The sequence below is a fragment of the Otolemur garnettii genome, unplaced genomic scaffold (assembly GCF_000181295.1).
Source record: "Otolemur garnettii isolate 467f Iridium unplaced genomic scaffold, OtoGar3 scaffold00002, whole genome shotgun sequence".
Lineage (NCBI taxonomy): Eukaryota > Metazoa > Chordata > Mammalia > Primates > Galagidae > Otolemur > Otolemur garnettii.
In genome coordinates this window covers 18,781,558-18,802,078 of record NW_003852397.1, presented here as the reverse complement: position 1 = coordinate 18,802,078, position 20,521 = coordinate 18,781,558, and positions in this window count along the sequence as shown.

Here is a 20,521-nt window from a genome sequence, read left to right as displayed (position 1 = left end):
CGCGGCCCCTCCCCTTGCCCAGATGCGTTAATCCGCCTCCTTCGACAAATCCTTCACCCTGCGCCCCGCCGCCCTCCCCGGGGGCCAACTTCTCCGGGGTCGGCTGCGGCTGCTGCCCGGGCGGCTGCTGGCAGCAGTGTCCTGGAGGGGAGGAGCGGCGCGGGCGGCGCGGCTGCGACTGTGGTGGCGGTGGGGACCGCGGGGCCTCGGAGCGAGGAGTCCTGGCGGCATGTCCTTGGCTCGCTGGGTTGGTGTGGGACCCGCTCCCGCGGCCGACCCCGGAGCGTTATGCGGGAGTGAACTGCGTGTGTGTGTGTGCGCGCGCGCTGGGGAGAAAGGACGAAGAGGAGGGTTAAGGAAGGGGGTGGGGTGGTAAAATAGGGGTGCAGCCGAGGCATCCCCTCTGACCCGAAAGCCCGAGTGGGGAGAGGCCGGAGGAGGCGAGGAAAAAGGGTGCGGGGTCCCCACTCTCTGCTGGCCACCAGGCACCGGCTCCGAGGTTCTACAGGGCCGGAACGCGGAGAACTACGGAGCCGACCCCGCTTTGGGGAGGATGGAGTGGCTGCTGGAGTTGGGAATTTGGGGAACCGAAGGGCATGGGGATGCAATGAGTTGCTGTTGCTGCTTCAGAATGTTTGTTTTCACTCCGAATATTAAAGGATCACAGGTTATTTTAACACTTAATTACTTCAGCCCCACGGCCCGTCCCGGTTGGGTGTGGATTCTTGGTGGTGCTTCAGCTCTGGCTCCGGAACGCCGGCCTCAAGCCGCTGGTACCTGCAGGGAGACCTGCTTCGGAGCCCGCTGCTGCCACCTGCAGGCAGAAAATTGACGGGCGAGACATGCTGGCCCGGGTGGCCGCCGCGGGGGCCCTGGATATTCGGGATCCAAGGTCCAGTTTTTTTTTTTCTGTAAGTCGGGCCAGCTACTGAAAGCGTTCATAACTTTGCCAAGAAGCGAAGTTCCGTAAAGATCCACTGAGGGACAGTGGGATGAAGTTCCGTGGTCGATCAGAGAACACTGTAGATAAATTGCAAGCATCTCCCCAGCACCCCTTGAGACTGAAGAAACCACATCAAGCAAAGAGCTTTCTATAGCCAAGGGAATTTGGCCCCATTGAGAAAATGGCATTTGTGTAGAAGAATAACGTTATGCTGGGAAACACAAATAAGGATCCCAGATGATTGTTTTCTTTGAATAAATATTACAAAGTATCAGAATGACTAAATAGAAAGAAATTGAATAGAGCATAGGGATTCTTCTCCGTAAGCCTGGGACTGAATTTTCAGAAATGATTTGTCAATCCTAGAGAGTCAAAAAATGATTTGTTAAACTTATGAAACTCAGGTATTTTATTACTATAATGAGAATCTTTACTTTAATCGTCCCATTTGTAAAAGGACTTCTCTTCTGAAAAGTGCTTTTTGATGTCTAATGAAATTCCAGGAGCCACCTATGTATTCTTACCCACTGTAAGGGCTGCAATGAAATAGCTACTCCACAACCTTTAGTGAAATTGAAGGCAGGGTTTTTTAGTAGCAAATGTTTCTCTTAGTTGTTATTCTCTGTACACACCTGAGCTGTCCAGTAGCTACTAGACTTGCAGGTCCTTTGCATCGCTCCCCCCCCCCCAAAAAAGGTTGTTTAATTCTGAATGTTGAAGAGGCCATGGCCATTTTGTCAAAAGCATTCTTTTACCTCTTTCACCTTGTTAGAGCAACAACATATTTATGTGGATCCACACATAATCCTAAAATGGTTTCCCTGCAACCAGCAACAGCCTCAGTATTGAGGCTGTAGAGAAAGAAAGCATAACGTTACCTGTAAGCTGAGTTGGTTAATGTCCCATCCACGATCCCCCCCCACCCCGTACCCACTTTCTTTTGTAAGCAGTGGAGTTGTTTTCTGGCCACAGGAGAAGCTTGGCTGCACCACAAGAGCTATGGTCACTTCGTAATGACTGGGAGTTGGTGGATAAATACCCAAACTGCTGCTTCTTCAGCCTAACCTATGCCATTAACGTCGCTACCAGGACTGAGCCCCAGCTGCTCATGGTGGTTAACTTGGTGACTCGTGCACTCTGAACTGTGTTCCTTCCCTCTGTGCCTCCTTTTCCTCCTCTTTTACCAGCACTTCCTGGGATCACCTCTGAAATAAGCCACTGTACTCAAATCCTTTGTCAGGCCCTGCCTTCTGAGAAACCCAATCTAAGGCTTTTATTCCTGGTCTGACATCATTGGCATGGTATTCTCAGAAAAGTGAACCACAGACTTTTAATGTTGGGCATTTACTGTGTGCCTTATGTGCTAAACCCACATCATCTCATTCTTTACAGGAAATCTGTGATTTGGTACAATGTTCATTTTAAAGATACAGAAACAAATCAAGTATTTTGATCACAGGTGCACATGTTCTTGTTGGCAGAATTAGAGTTTGAAGGCACATCTGTGGGACACCAAAATTCACTTTTCCAATGACCACGCTGTACTCCCTTATTGCTATTTTACTATGCTGCTCCATCATTCCTTTGAAATTCTGAACAAACAGGATGACAAAAGTATTTAGAAGAATGATCACACATTTTTGTTTTCTCTGAACTAAATTCATGTGACGTCCTTTAGATACAATATAGGCAATGTCTGGCTTGTGAAAAGGTGCCCTGGTTAGGGATGCAATTCCATTCCTTAAGGTGGCCATGGACTGGCTGTTCCATTTTCTATTATTCCTGGAACTGAGTGCATTACTGGAAGAGACTAAAGAGAGAATCCCAGTTGTTGCATTAAAGTGCATGAAGGAGAGAGATTTTCCAATTGGAAAGTTAATTGTATTCTCATTTAGAAGTAAGGTCATAAAGCATTTATGGTTATAAGGAGCTAAGGGCTTTTGTTGACTAGTCTGATGACATGAGTATTGTGAATTACCTTGTTTCTGTGGGGAAAAATGTGCTTCATACTCCACACCTCCATCTGGCTCACCTTGGCTTGCCGCTTTAAAGTAGTTTTCAAGGTGGTTTCACACCTATTAACTCATTTATCTCCCAGAACAACTCATGGAATGCAGTAAGTACACAGCCACTAAGCTAGTCACAGACTGCAACAGTCACTTCTGCTAAAACAAAACTCAAACCTGGCTTTACAACACCACTGCACAAGTTTATTGAGTTTTATTCAGTCCCCATTCACTATAGTTAGAAAATATCGTGGCAACAATTATCTTTAGAATCCCAAGACCAAGCGATTTAGTTTAGTGGATATTTTCTTTTTTGGGGAACCATAATGATTAGGAAAATAAAAATATTTTTTAAATATTGATAGCAAATAAAAGGAAAAAAAATCATAACATTTTTTCATCCAGAGATAAACAATATTTTTATAAAAATAAGATTGTATCATACATAACATATTTTAACCTGTGTTGTTTTTTTTTTTTTTTTTTTTTTTTTCACTTAACAAGAGATCAAAAACATCTCCAGGTTAATAAGTATTACGCCTAGGGACTCTACAGCCAGACAGTTTAATTTCATAATCCAAACTGCCATTCACAAACTAGGTAATCTTAGGCAAATCACTGACCTTTCTGTGCTCTAGTCCTGTTATCTATAAAACTAGAGGAGTAATACTGTACACATAGGGTTGTTGGGAAGATTTAGTACATGTCAACATATGAAAAAGTTATTAGAACCATGCCTAATTTTAGAACTCCAAGTGTGTTAAAAGACTTTGCAGAAGTAGTTAAGTTAAGAACCTTGGGATGAACAGAATGTCTTGAGTTACCTAGAAGAGCCTAATTCTAACAACATGAGGTTTAAAAAGCAGAAACTGTTCCATGCTGGAAGGAGAATTGACTTGTAGATGTAGGAAGGGAACCAACCCTGAGTCAAACAGTGTAGATGTCCTCTAGAAGCTAGAGAAACTGACGGTACCTTTAACCTCCAAGAGGACACATTTATGCCAACACCTTAATCTTAGCACAATAAGATCCACGTCAGACTTCAACATACGGAACTGTTAGATAATATGCGTTATTTTAAGCTACTAAATTTGTGGTGATTTCATGTAACATCAATAGAAAGCCAATGGAGTTTTCTTCCAATGTTTCAATACTGTAAATTCTATAATAAATAAGTTTATAAGTATGTTTTTGCCTGTGTTATGATAATTTACTTATGATAACATTTTAGAAGTGGATTTGGAAGTCAAGGAAAAGGAGCAAAATTATGAGGATTTTGGTAAATAATATGAAATTTCCTCTATGGGGGTTTTATCCATTTATACCCACTGTATAGGTAATGTACTTAGGTATAGGTGATGTATATTACCAGTGGTATATTACCATTCACCAATGGTAAATGTTTTATCCATTTATACCCACTGTATAGGTATACACTTAGGTATAGTTGATGTGTAGGTAATGTACCCACCATAGGTAATGTGCTTGCTATCTTTCCTATGCTTTCACTGGTAGTACATATTATCACTAATGTTTCTCCCTTTTAATTTTCATTTCTTTTATATAATGATTATTAAATGTGCTGCAATGAACTCTGGCCTGTAAATACTATGTATTACATTGACTTTATCTTCATGTGATGACTTCTTTTGAAAGTTCCATTCCTTAGTAAAATTATTCAGTGACACATTCTACTGCTCAGAACCTTAGCAATCAAAATCTACTTATCCATTTGACCAAAATGCCGGCCTTCGCAGAAAACATTAAAAAGCTATTTAGCCAAGATGACAGACTATTCCATGAAAAGGACCAGCTTTGTAGTTATGATCAATGACTGACTAGTCATATTTCTGTATTAAATACTAGAGTTATATCCTTCTAAATTAAATACTTTTAACATAATCAAGTAGAGTGCCATGAGTGTACTGAGATCAGTACCTATTTGCTAACGTTCATTTTCATCCTTTAACTTAAATATTTTTAATACAAATTTCAATCATATTTAATATGGAACATTCTAGTCATGTTAACACAATTATTCCACAAATGTAAGAAGCTTAGTTATAACGTTATTTTAGTAAATTATCTCAAAAAGCATGTCTTTAAGCATCAATCAGAAATTAGAAAAACCATGTTTCAGTCTCTATATTTTTTTCTAATTTGTGATAGTTTTTCACAGGAAAAATTGAGAAATAAGTGTAAGGTTCAGCTTAGTGTTTCAATATTGTTTCTGTATAGCAACCCACTCTACACTGTGACATTAAATGATGATTTTATTACAATCACAGATTCTGTGGTTAAGGAGTTTGAAAAGGGTGTCTATGGGACTTCAGCTGGAAAGACTTGAAGCCTGGAGGTGGCTCTTTGGGCAGAAATCCAGATCAGGTAAAGACTCATTCACTCGCATTTTAACCACGAACTGGAAAGCCTTGACGACCAGACTGGTGAACTGAGCACCTACTGGTGGCCTTTCCTTACAGTTTGGCTTCCTCAAAGGAGGCAGATGTTTTACATGGCTGCTGAGGCCTCCAAGCATAAAGTTCCAGAAAACAAGGTGGAGGTTTCATCAGCCTTCAAAGTAGCACGGCATCACTTCCACCATTTTGTATCGGTTCTAAGGAAGTCCTAAGTCCGCCATGTTTGAAGGGGCGAAACCTAAAATTTTCACCTACCGATAGGAAGAATATCAAGAAAGTGAACAACTATGCTTTAACACCTCCATTTTAATCAGTGAATTACAGATGAAAGGAATTTATGGTTTTAAAAATGAAAATAAGTACACATTAAAAATTTAAGCATTAACGTTAAAATAGATTGCATTAAAATAAAAAAGTTACCTTTATGCTAATATTTTGGAGAAACTAGTTAGTTAAACATAAAAGAACTTGTTGCTCTGAATTACCCAGAATAAAAATTAATAAGAAAATTAATAATCTGATTTTGGATTTTACATGCTATGGACCAGGTAAATAAAGAGAACATACTACATCCAATCAAATAATTTCACACACTTAACAGCAAGTTAAAAGTTTGGATTTGTTTCCTACAATGATGAGATGAGAAATGGTGTATTTAAGCCATTCAATATAATAAAACTAAACAAATGATTAGTTTGTAGTGAGGCAATAGTATTATGTACTCTACATTTTTTTCTGTGTAATTAAGATTTATTATACAGCCTGAAAGTAACTTTTTAGATAATGTAGCTACTGTAAAATTTCTTTATCTGTTATGCTTTTCCCAGCTTATCCTTCTACAGCCCTCATAAACACCAATTTAATAGAATATTAGAAACTGACAAAGAGAAATGTTAGGAAGTTAGATGTAGCATACTTACTTACAACAGGATTAATTCAAATCTTTACCCAGTGCCACGTTTGAGCTTCTGAAGGAGAGAAAAATAAATCTCCAAACACAGTTGTGTCTTTTTTATAGTTACGATGTTCAATCATACAAATACAGTATTCTAATCAAAATGTTTTTTCTTTTTGAAGTAAAGGAGTACATTCTTTACTGGGATACCAAACTTACCTTGTCCTTTTTAAATCTGGAGGTGAACAAGGGAGGATGAGGTTCAGGGTCACCTTCTGTTGCTGGGAGTGGGAGTCAGCACCCTGACTTCTTTCATGCATCTGTTCATCACCTGTCCTGGGACTGACCAGTAAAGACATCATGATTCTTTGATGTATCCGGGTGGCTTTTCCCTAGCGACTGTGGTAAATATGGGTGATTCTTTGATGTCTCCTGGCAATGGTCTTGAGGACAGAGATACAGCCAATGGTCCTGCCTTCTAAAGTACTTTTGGCTTTATATGTGCTTTTTATAGTACATAGCACTAACTTCCTGTCACAATAAAATTCTCAGTAGTCGTAACAACTGACGTTCAGCCCAGTAACCACCTCTTTGCACATTACAACCTTAGAACTGTGAGTCTCACCAGCATTGTTGACCGGACTGCAACTCCCTCCATGGGGCCAAAGGACGTTTCCAGATTCTATCCACACATGACTTAGGAGACCAGAGGGCACAGGAAATTGTTCCCATGCTTTTACTCTGTCAACTACATCACCTTGTCAATTTATTCTGAGGCCACTGGGAATACAGGGGTAAAGCATGCGGCAAAAAAAGTACTCTCCTTTAAACTTTGCATTCAGTCTCTATCCAGCATGCAAGGGAGAGAAGAAACCATTAAACACCTTCTCGTTTGTCTACTACTTCTATTTCAGCCCCTCATTCACTTTCCACCAGCGACTGAAAGTGATGAATTTCCCTCCCTGTCCTTGCCTGGTCAGGATCCTCCTCTGAAGGATACACTCATTCCTCCCAGAGAAGACAATAATAGCTGGTGGAGTGAAGGGGGAGAGGAGCCAGGGAAGGGGAACAGAAATGTTATACCCGTTAACAGCTGCAAGTTAAACAAAACACAGGTGGCACCTTTAGGGGCTAACATTTGGAAAATAGCTGGGGAGGGGAGAGGTTCTACAACTACCATAATAAAAAAGAATATTAAGAGCTGTAAATCAGTTAAGGTGAGGGCTGAAGGCTATGGCAATCCCCAGGAGGTTTTATGGCCACCTCAGTAATAAGCCAAAATATGTAAGCTGGCTCAAGTCTTACAGCTAGGAAAAAAAAAAAAATCACAGACCTGAACTCAGCAAGGTCAGTTTAGCTGCAACACAGGAGCCTGGCAGAGAACAGAGGGCATGCTGTTGAAATGGCAGAGCTGAATGTCAGTCTGAAGAGTTTAGACTTTTATTTCATAAGCACTAAGCAACTGCTTCTAGTTCTTGAATAGAGTGGTGACAAGAGCCATGCTTAGAAAGATTCATCTAGCTACTGTGCATGAATGCGTTGAAAAGAAGGGACTTGAGGTACAGAAAGCAACCAAAACTAGAGCCAGAATGCCTTGCTCTCTACTGTACACTAAGTCCAAGCTATAGGGTGGCGTATTTTTAATCTAAAGTATCAGATAAATCTATTTTTTCTATCATTGCTATCCTTTGCCTTTGTAATGTATATAATGGATTTGTTCTTCTACAGATCCTTTGGCAAATATTTTAATATTGAATTCGAAGAATAAAAGCTGATGTTTCCTATCAGTTGTTATAGTGAGCAAGTGTAACCCCATGCTTAGGTCCAAATATATCAGGGGACTCGTGTTTAAATAACACACAGTACACAATTTTTGTTTCACAATAACCTTTATTATGCCTTAAGCTTAAATACATTATAATATGTGGATATCTTTGACATGTATGTTATTTGATTTTTTAACACATTCCCTTTAAAATATGTCCACTTGGATGGAAAGATAGGAAATACATGTCTATTCAAATGGCAGTATATAATTAAATGATCAATATTGAGCTAAAGAGTGCCATTCTCACAGTGCTCTAGAGAATTTATAATGTAGCAAAAAGGAAAAAGAGCCAGGGAAATTTTTGTATAATTAATTTAAGACATCATAAGATTACTTCAAGTGTACAGTTTTTAGAGCTGTTTGCCTTCGTTCCAGCAGGGCTATAGTCATACCAAATGATTGAAGCTATTTCCTGGTTCCTATGAAGATGGAATGCCAAATGCCTTTTTTGTTTTCCTTTTCCTACAGGATTTCATGATTTGATTGCCCAAGTGATATTTATATTGTCACAAACTTCGTGAACTGTCTTGCGTTAATTACAGTTTTCACATTTTTCATGGTGACAAAATTGTCATATTCTTATGATCGTAGTCTTTTTAACTAAAAAAGGTGATTTCTGTGAAGAGGTCTTAAAAGTGAATATTTCACCTGAAAATTTTTATTTTAACCAAGTAAAAATGACTTTTTGGAGAGAGTTTTCTTTTCTTCTTTGCTAGAGGAGGAAGTACCATAAGCTGTAACATAGCTTGAGTGTTTGGACGCAATAAAGACATATATTATGTTGGCCGGGAACAATCCTGTAATCCTAGCATTCTGGGAGGCTGAGGCGGGAGGATTCTGGAGCCCAGGAGTTTTAGGTTCTTGTGAGCTAGGCTGATGCCATGGCACTCAAGCATAGGCAACAGAGTGAGATTCTGTCTTTAAAAAAAAAAAAAAGTACTATGTTACAAATAAAAGCTTAAGAAAACAGAGTGGTACTCATGGTCAGGAAAAACTGGGTAATCAGCATGATTAACATTAACTTTCTCAACAAGTTGCAAGGTATTTTCAAGACTATCTTCACAAAAAAATTCATTATTTAAGACATTTCATATATAGTTACCTTAAAATTCAAATACCAAAAACACACATTTTGACATACATTTTACTGAAATAAATATCTTTAATAATTATGAACATTGGAATCTTATTTTCCCTGCTCAGACAGAAACTTGTCTTTGCTGCTGAATGTCTTACTGTAGAGGCAAACAGAAAATAGCATCGACCACACACAAAACACACACGAACATCCCAGAAGGACTTAGAATCACCAAAGCTACAGTGTCTTTTGGTTAGAGATTTTACCATTTTGACTCCACCTCTTGGGATGTTTTTCCTGAGCAAATTGGTAGCTAACACTTCTCTTACCTAAAGCCCATGTCAATCCACTGAACTTTAGTCAGGGTGATCATCCCCAGGGCCGGGATCACCCAGAACTAGATCCATTGCAGACTGAAACAAGTATTCATAGAAATTTTATTCATAGAATTTTTTCATGATCTAGTGACAATCTCCTAATTTGGTAGAGTGGCCAGTTGCTCAGTGGAGTCCAGCAGAAGTTTAGAGTCTCTAATCTAGTACTTATTTGCCCACTGCTGGCAGATGGACCTCCTTTCCCACTTCACATTGAATATTAGAACATGGAAAGGGTTAGTATCACGCATGCCCGGAATGAGATAATTCACCAGCCTGCAATCATTCAGGGCAGCAAGGGTGGCAAGTTCAAAGAGGATTATTCAAAATCTCCTTATTCCTGATCAACCTAATGGGAATCACAAAAGTCATGAATGAGATTCACACTGGGAGTTGAACATAGGGCCAGAGGAGAAAGGGATATGATGGCATGAGAACATGTATGTAGTAAAAAAAATATGACAAAGAAATTACAGTTGAGGTATTGATGAAGGAGTGTGGAGCACTGGTCATTCTTTGAAATTAGGAGATTGTCACTGGGTCATGAAAATAATTCTAGAGAACACGCACTTGTTGAAGAGCACAATGAATCTAGGTTTTGGTGTTCTGGGTTCTAGGGATGATCACACTGTTTAAAAGTCAAGTGGATCCATGTGGCCCCTTAGTTGAGATAATGGTCAGAGCAGGATCAGCATGATGCTACCCAACCTTCCCCAGGGATGGAAGCGAGATGATGGGCCACGGCCTCTTCTCAGCTAACTCCCTGTCTACTCCCTAGAACTTACGTTGAGTTGATTTTTTTAATAATTATCTACTATAGGCTGGGCCATCTGCTCCAGGGATGGTGGGTTCTAACCCAGCCCAGGCTGCTAAACAACAACAAATATAGACAGGCACTGTGGCAGGCACCTGTAGTCCCTACTAGGGAGGCTGAGGCAAGAGAATCACTTAAGCCCAAGAGTTTGAGGTTTCTGTGAGCTATGATGCCATGGCACTTTACCGACAGTGACATAGTAAGACTTTGTCCCAATTAAAATAATAATAATTATTATTATCGGCAATGATGCTTTAGATAAGTATAAGCTCAATAATAGATGCTAAAGAAACATAAAATTCCAAAAACATTATAGAGCCACTTTGTTTTCCACTTAAAAAAAGCCGTACTTCAGTGTAACTAACTTCACACTGAGCACAAAACATTTCTGCATGTTTAATATATTCTGTTATGTTTAGAGGACAGAAAATTGAAGCTAAGACCTTTTAGTAATAACCATTTCAACGTTTGTTTATCGCACTAGGGAAGTAATGCAGAGTTCCCAAATTTAGTCATAAAAAGCAATTGTTCTTCCAAAAAAAAAAAAAAGGGTAATTTCTCCATTTCATCTTCTATATAAGTGCAGAACTAAAATGCTGACTTAAAATAGATTTCAAATGTTAGTCTGACTATGATGATTTCCAAGGATCATAGCTTAGAAAGTTATTTCTAAGGATCTCTGTATTTTTAAAGTTATGGCCATTTCATCTCAGTCTGGAATATTAAATATGGTCTTTTCTCTTGATTTCATGATTAATGATTTTTTTAAGTCAATGTACAAATATTAATAGAAATACATTCTGAAAAAATCACATTGTTAGTCATAGCTAGGGGGTACTTCCTCACCACTCCTGATATTTCTCTCTGTTAGTACAAGTTCCATATTTATAACATTGCTGGCTCTCTCTGCACTCTCATTCATTTCTCTGCAGGGGATAGAAGCTTAATTTGAGTAGTAAATTTAAAAGAAGAGCCCAGGCCCATCCAGTCATTCCTCACTCTCTGTAAGGAGCCAGCATCTCCACATGTACCACATCATAAGTTTTACAAAGTCATCTCCATGAATGGTGAGGCTATGATTATTAGCCATGCTTAATAATCTTATTAATTAAGACTGTCTAATTTGGTGTTAAGACTCTCACTTTCCTGCATATATATTCTCCGTTTACCTTTATTAGTAATAAAGGTGAATGTTGACTTTAAGCTGCATTATTTGTTGTATTATTTTTTAGTTACTATTTTTTTACTAAGCCTACATCTACATTAAGCAATGTTGATTCAATTGCTTATTCCTTAAGCATTGTTTTGGTGTGTAAAGATGTAGATGAGAGCTTGTGTTTTATGCTCCAATCTATTGATGAAATCCTGCATATGAAGATGACCAGCAAGGCCAAGAAACAAAATAGATAACAAAACATAGTGTACTCAGTAAATATTCACAGCATCCACCATGTACCAGGAATTTTCTGGATACTGAGATTATACTAGTAGAAAAGACGAGGTTCCTGCCTTTATGGCACCTATTTCCTACTGGGAAAAAGGAAACAACCAATTAATTAAGTGTGATAAATGCATACATCATGCATACCCACGCTAGCCGCTGGGAGTGATAGAAAACACCTAATACAAGTATTTTACAGAGGACGGGGTAATCCTTATTTAGGTAGGATGGTTAGGGATCGCCTCTCTAAAGAAATAAAAGTTAATCTAAAATAGTGATGGTGATAACCATGACAGTATTCAGGAAGACAGTGAATCAGACAGAGGAAATGGAAAGTTCAAAGGTCCTGAGAGGAAACATACGTATCAAAGCTAAACAGCAGAAAGACAACCAGAGTGACAGGAACAGAATAGAATACCTGGCAGCAAGAGGCAAAAAGCCCAGAGAGGTAGGCAGCGCCTAGATCATGTAAAATGGCCTCTTAGGCCACAGTTTAAAAAATAAATAAATAAAAACATAATAAGTTTTGTTCAAAAAGAAGTAAGAATGCATTGGAATGTTTATTGAGGGGAATGAATGTGATCTGTTGTGAGTTTTTTATACCTCCCTTAGGCTGCTTTGATTTAAAGCATTGCATAGAGAACAGGTAAAGGTAAGGTGACCAGACATCCCGTTTTTAGCCAGACAGTCCCACTTTTTAACAATTTGTCCTGTGACCCATGGGATCTTAAAAAAGTCCCTATTTTGGGAAAGAATGCACAACAAGCTAGGGAGAACAGGAAGGGAATATATGGTTTTCGGCTGCTGAAAAGGTTAATGTAACTCCATTTGGGAATGAGGAGGTTAATATAACTTCATTTGGAAATGAAAAGGCTAATGTAACTCCTTACACCCCTCCTGGGGAAGGTTGTCCAGGTGGAATTGGTATCAGAAGGAGACTGGTTCCCTCCCTTGCTTCTAGGCAAGGACAATTAGCTCAGAAGGACCCAAACTGTCTGGAACAAACAAGTAGCTTCCCCCTCTAAAGGGTCCCTAACCATAAACAGCTCAGTCGATAGCAGTCCTGCAGGACAAAACACCCTATGAAATTGCTCAATGCACTTTAAAAACCTCAGCTCGCTTCACTAGGGGGTCGCCCTTCCTCCAGCCATGCTGAAGGGAAGACTGGCCCAGGCATATTCTTGCAAAATAAAGCACTTTTTGTCTTTCATGTGTGTGGTGGTCTCTCAGTGGCAATTCTGGTCCTAACACAGCCATGTGGCTATTTCGCCAGGATATGAGTTTTATATTATTTTTGTTAATTTTATAATGTTAAACTTTAATAATAACAAATAATTGTTGAGAACTGATTATCAAAAACCGCTTATCAAAGTTTGCATTGTTGATCAGTTGTTAGAATTCTACCACCATTGTTGGGACTTAATGAACAATGGCATTTTTTGGCATTGGAAAGCACGAAAACATTTTGTAACTGTCTCTCAGACAATACACATCATGCTAGTGCTAGTTAAACAAGTGATGTCAACAAATCAGCTATTTAGATAATTTAGGTAAGTCATTTATTTATTTCATGAATTAAGCAGACAGTACTCATATTATTTATATTTTATGGTGGCGGCAAAAAGTCTAGCCAGCCTTGAAAGTGACATGTACGACTTACAAGGTATCATTATTAAAAATATATATTGATAAGGAAAAGGTTAACTCCTGAGCATCTGTAAAAATCACAATAGAGAACAAATGTTTAGAAATATTTCATCATTTTGAAACAAACCATGTTCCACACAATAATGCACTAAAAATTGTGGGATAAGGGCTGTCCTTACCAGGAACTAATGCTGAGACTGAACACGTTTTTTCTACGGTAAATAAAGTGTGGACATCAGAAAAATCACAATTAAGTGTTTAGACTTTGAAAGCCATTTTATGTGTGAAATATCATTTAACAAATTCTTGTGAAAAATTTCGTGACTTTTTAAAAAAACGATAGCAATCTACTAAAAAAAATTCACTCAAACGAGAAATATGCCAAAGAATAAGATAATACTATACACATTTTTTTTTCTTTTTGGCCAGGGTTTTAACCTGCCACCATTGGCATATGGGGCTGGCACCCTATTCCTTTGAGCCACAGGTGCCACCCTATACATAATTTTTTTTAAGTATTATATTTGTAAATTATACTTATGTTGAAATTAAAAATACATATATTATAATACTATTTTTGCATTTTATGAAAATTTTTGTTCCTCCATATAGACCAAATTTTTAATTGAGACCCACACACACTGTCCCCTACCCCCGCCCCCAGTCAATGGTGTCCTGCTTTACCAATGTTAAAATCTAGTCACCTAGGTAAAGGCTTAATTTCAGGGACTCAAGCATGAGATCAGTGACTGTTTAAAGGTATCCTCATAAGGAGTAGGGGTGGTCAGATTTGAGAAAACCAGGGAGCTGGAGCCAACAGTGCTTAGAATGGTGCATGGAATGTGAGCAGGGTTACAATGGTAGAGATTAATTCCCAGATTTTTCTCTTGAGGAACTGGGTAAACAATTCCCAAAACTGGAGAAGGTTTTTGGAGGGTCCACTTGTGCTTTATCTTATACTAATGTTTCTGTTTGTTTCCATTCATTTGTAATGTCTTCCAAATAACCAAGTTTAGACATCAAGTAAAGAACTTTATTAAGTTCTTTATAGGTATGGGTCTCAGCAAAAAAGTTGGTGCTGGAATATTTTATCTTTTGTTCTTTGAGCCATGAGTTAGATAGACAATAGTTGGAAACTAATGAGATTAATGATATAAAACATTGACTATACATGGACACATATTATTTGCCTAGCATTATGCTAAACACTATATAACTCTTATCCAAAATAATCCTTACAACATTATCATATAATACATAGAGAAACTGAGATTTAAAGAGTATAATAATTTTCTCAAACACATACAGATAATAAATGGTAGACTAGCCCTTAAGTTCATATCTGTTTGATTCTAAAATTCATGCTCATTGGGCTAAAATCTAGGGTGCAGGATGTACCACGTACATTGAGGCCCTTAGAACAAGAGACTAAACTTCATTTATTTCCTTAGTTAGCTGCATGACTTGCCAAAGTCACCAAGAGAGGAGAAGTTAATAATTTGGAAAGTCCAGTTTTAAGGGGGAGGGATCCCTCCAAAACAGGGCAGATAATGACCAAGGGCTTCTAACCTACTATTCAAATCTTTCATCAGATTAATTCAGGAGGTAAACTGTGAATCCCAATGTGTCCAGAAACAAAACTAATTATTCCTATTATCTTAGAATAATTATAAATAATGTCCCCCCTTGACTCTCAAAAGGATCTCAATTTTAATAAATTATATGGTCACTCAGTATCTAGAGGTCTTTGATTCAAAAGGCTATAAATAAAGCATAGAGTTAAAATACTCGCAAGTTCTACCCTCTTCCTCTTTTAAAGAGGAGAAACCAAGCCCACTGAGGTGAAAGAGCACAACTCCACATAGAGGTCCTTCTTTATTTCCATCTGTTTAATTCAGCCTGTCCTTCAAAGCTCAATTTTAAATTTATTCATTCATTTTCATTCATTAATTCATTCTGTTTTCTCGTATTAGTGTATGCCACATATGTGATACCAAAAATCATAAGGAAAGAAGAGATCTCTATTGGGATACCATGTTTATTTATTCTACATTCAAAAACAGACACACATATATACTAAAACACACTGGCAAATCCAGACTTATATACCTATATACTCAAACATCCAGGCATCCACACCACTTTCTCTCTCTCTGTCTCTCTCTCTCTTACACACACACAAAAGTGTTAATAATTATCTCTGAAGACTCTAAGTTTTGCTATCTACCAATGTCTTTAATTGTATGTCAACTAGTTTACCAATACTTTCCTAGAATAATAAAAAAAAAAAAAATCAAGACAGACAGATGTTATCTATGATGCCAGAGTCTATGTTGTCTCTATGACACTGATTTGAGGGTTAAATTTATAAGGGATTATTTTTATTACCAAGCAGGAAAAGAATAAGTTGTTTTCAAATCAAAAAAAGATTTATTATATGTTATCATTCATCATACATCCAGTAACATAAGGAATTCGAAATAGTAGTCAATGATGAATGCCATTATAATTTTTAACTTTAAAAAGTGTCAGTCTTCCAAATATTTACAGAAATAGTCAAATGGCCTGATGTATAACTTTAACCTATGTTATATTGGATGAGAATTTAATGCTTAGAACTCATAAATAGAACCAGGCTTGCATTGAATCTTATGGAAGATTAGGAGCTCCACATTTCATCGTTTATAATAACAGGAAGTGGAAAAGTTAGTGACTGAAATGAGCCTTGGAACTAACCAGGCAGAATGAACTCATTAGGTTAAAAACTTTAACAAAATCTGAACTTAGTGTATTTTTCCTCATTAGTCATGCCTGGTGCCATAAAGAGACAATGAAGGAGACATAATCCTTGTTTAATAAGGGCTTGCCATGTATAGCTTTTCAAAATTAATTAGCCTACTCATCATAAAAAGAGAAATGTATATCTGGGCAGGCTCTCTGACACTGACAAGATTCTGAAGAAGCATTAGGCCCATTTGATGTTATTTAACATGACTATCAGTTTTATCTCACATCATATCAGTACTAAAAAGCTGGCTTATATTCCTATTAATGCATTTCTTTTTTTTTTTTCTTTTTATAACCTAACCTTCATGAGAGTCCCGTCTTCTGTGACTCCACTAAATCAAGTTGGTCAATTTGATTATTTTTTTAATTTTAGAAAATAATGGTTGTCAAATAGTCAACAGAAATATTTATGACAAAACATGACCATGTGAGTGAGGCTATCACAATATTTATCCTTTTCTCATTAATGTTTGAAAGACAGTATTTGAAATAAAAGGCACTATTTCCTAGAGGAGATTTAGAGGGCAGCCCCCCCCCCCCAAAGAAGAATTAGAGAAGGACGTTAGAAAATTGGGCCAGGAATATAAAATAGTCACTAAGTCTGGGCAGAAATTCAATAATCATTTCCTATGACTTTCAATATTTAATATATAATAGGATAGCAAATTTTATGTGATTTACCATGTTTATGTCAAAAACATGACATAAAGAAGAGTATTAGGGACTTTTTCTCCTATAAATTTAAAATAGCCATCTATTTATATGTGCATGTGAACTTTATGGACCCCCTGTACATGCTAGAATCCTATTTCATGTTTCCTCTCTTAGTCTTAACATATATGTGAACTAATGTAACCCCAACATCCATCACTCATATGTGAGCTGGTGCACACATGAGGTACAGGCATAACCACACACTAATACACTAATTCACTCAAGAACTATCCTAATATTTCCACCATTTACCAGGACTGTACTAGGTGCTGAGGTACAATGTCTGTGGGAAGTGTTAACGAGGTATTTTGGAGCTGCCTGTCTGGAGGTGAAAAAAAGAGGGGCTGCAGATATAAACCCCGTAGTCATTAGCATATGGTTAGTATTTTAGAAATGGAAATACTAAGATCAGTTGTAGAGACAGATGAAGAGAGGATTCAGGGTAGACCTTACGAATACTAACATTTAAGGATTGAGTATCCCAGAGAGAGGAACAACTCTCTGAAAAACTTAAAGTAAGAGACAATTAGAAGAAGGTAGCATTGGTAGAAAGCAGAGCAAGAGAAAATTTCACAGAAAAAGGGGTGGTCAATTCTTTTTCATGTTATGGAGAGAACCAGTAAAAGAAGACTAAGAAAAATGAGTCAATTAGACTTAGTATCATAGGGGTTGCCACTGACATTGACAAAATTGGCCTTGTCTAGTGCATGGTGGGAGCAAGAAGACACACACAGACAGACAAAATTGTAATGTCATCTGTCCATAAACACTATATCCAGGATGTCCCATGGTTTGGAAAGCCTACTATTTCTGCGTCTGTCGCTTAATTCACTAGTTCTGAAATGCCTTAATTCCAAATGAGCTTCTGACTGAGGACATAGTACCTATGTCCAACAACTATTATTTTTCACAATCAATTTCTTGGCCCTATGGATTTAAAATACACTTTAGATAATGAATAATTCATTTCTTATATTGTTGAACATTTTCCACAATAATTACCTGAATTTCAGTCTATGAAACATAGCATGCTCTTTAAAACCACCGAGGAAGACGAATTACTAAGAATCTCATATGCAGATGATTTCAGAATTACTCTGAGAACAAAGTTAGTTTTGTATACATTATGAAATCTTTTTTCTTCCTTCATCAAACTACCCTTAATTATTTAAATTTTGTATTTATTAACAATAATTGCTGATTTATTCATAAAATAAACCCTAAAATTTTAAAGTATAGCTAAGGGAATTTCTGAAGTGTGCATTATGGAATACAGCGTCCCCACCCCTCCACACACATTATTTATTCAAGTCATAGACCCAAGACCACTCAACCAAGAGAATCACCATCTATCTGGTAGTTATAATTCATGTATGAACAACAGTGACCTCATGTGGCTAATGCTTTATACCTGAAACTATTAGCCTAAGAACAACAAAAAATAGTTTTGTGCTATAGATCAAGACTTATGTCACAGTGAAGGATGGAAGCTGCCTGTGCCATATGCTATCATTTCTTTTTTATGGTCTCTGATCACAAAATACAGCAGTCCTTTGCAAGGAAGACTATAGATTCATTCCGCGTATGTTTATATAGTTAGATTATTCAAAGATTAACATCATCAAATGTTACTTGAAGGTCAAAGGCTTGAAGGTCAAAGAATATACTTGCATTCTTTGTGTTGCCCAAAGCATTCAGTGATACTCTTTGAGCATTGAAAGAACTTTCCAAATGCTTTTCGAATTCTTTCTCATCTTCTTTGTACTGAACGTTTCAATGTTAAAAAATAAATACCTAAATGGAAATTTAAGGACAGATAATATCAATTCCTCATGACCAGCTGTTTCTGACTTTGGAGGAATGGCTTCATTTCTCTTCAGTATGAGTAGTTCTCTTAACCAGCCGGTACTATAACACAAGCATTTGTTTAAAAATATCATGCTACATTATTAGCTAGAATGACAACAATTTTAAACATGCACTCAACCCTCTGTTATCTATGGGTTCCATATCCATGAATTCAACCAACCATAGACAGAAAATAACTGAAAAATCAAGAAAATATATGGCTCTGTTGGTACTAAACATATGTAGACTTTTTTCCTGGCATTAATCTCTAAGCCATTCAATATAACAACTATATACATAGCATTTACATTGTATTAGGTATTTTAAGTAACCTAAAGATGACAAAAGCTTAGAGAGGATGTGCATGTAAATATTAAGCCATTTCATACAAGGGATTTGATTATCTGTGGATTTTGGTATCCCAGGGAGTTACTCAAACCAATTCACCATGGATAGTGAAGAATGAGTAAATGAATAGCATTGAAAACAAAATAACTTCCAGTTCTCTTTCCTTTAAAATAAAGGATAGTGTCCTTTATCACCTATTCCAAGTCAATCTAATCACAGAAAGGACCTAATTGAACTAGTAAGGTCTTAGGTAGAAACTACCAATTAAGGGCAAATATATTACCTTGGATTTCTGAAGTAACATAATCTTTAGTAGATGACATCTACTGCTCCCAACCCTCTGCTTAGAATTATGCTAAAATCGCCGAGCACTTGATCTTTACAATCATGATTCTGGAGTTGGAAAACCTACTTGGCAATGCTGACTCCAATGTTTCTTTGGCCATGGGCCAGTCACAATCTTCTCTTAGACTTTGAGTACTCATCTTTGAAATAAGAGAGGGCAGTAGCATCTACCTCATGGGGGTATTATGAGGATTGTGTGCCATTCGACAGGTCTGTGGCACATAGTTCAGTGCATAATATTCCAGACTGTGATTTTTAATTAAATTTTTGTTACTTTGTATTATTTACTTCTCATCTACATTTTTGCTTCATTAATTAGGATTAAGGCATACAGTTCATCATCTTTCTCTCGCTTCTACCATTTTAAGGTAATACTTTACCACTTTTATACTTTTTTTCTTTATCCTCTTCCTAGTTCAATTAGCACAAGTTACATATTATAATGGTTTTTGCTAATATAGTGTACTTAGCTCGTTGTTCCTTGGGAAGTTAAAATATGTTTTGAAAACATGAGCAATGATGGATTTCCTTAGCCTAAAATCCAAGTTACCTAGAAAAGCATCTTATCATAATCAGATACAAATTCAATATCACATTTGCTACAGACATGCAGGATTACATAGCAAAAAAAAAAAAAAAAAAAAAAAACTATTGTGAAGTGACACTTGTGCTCAATAGCTATTGTCCTGATGCTTACAAACATAGAAAATAATGAAATCAAAACATAACTTTAAAAATACATGTCCTAAGAACATACACCTACAAAAATTTTGCCCACTTCACTTTCATGCCTGAGAGAAAATTTCACTATTTTAAACATCATAGAATAATTTTTATTCATTTATTCAAAAAATGTGTATTAAGAATCTACATATACCAGATATCATTTTTGGCACAGTGATTCTATAATAAGCAGAATAGACAAGATTGGTTCTTTTGTTGATTTTACATTCTAAAGAGGAGAAATAGACAATAAATAATGAATAAATAAGTAACCAAAGAAGAGATTAAATAAATAAAGGAACCAAAGAAGAGA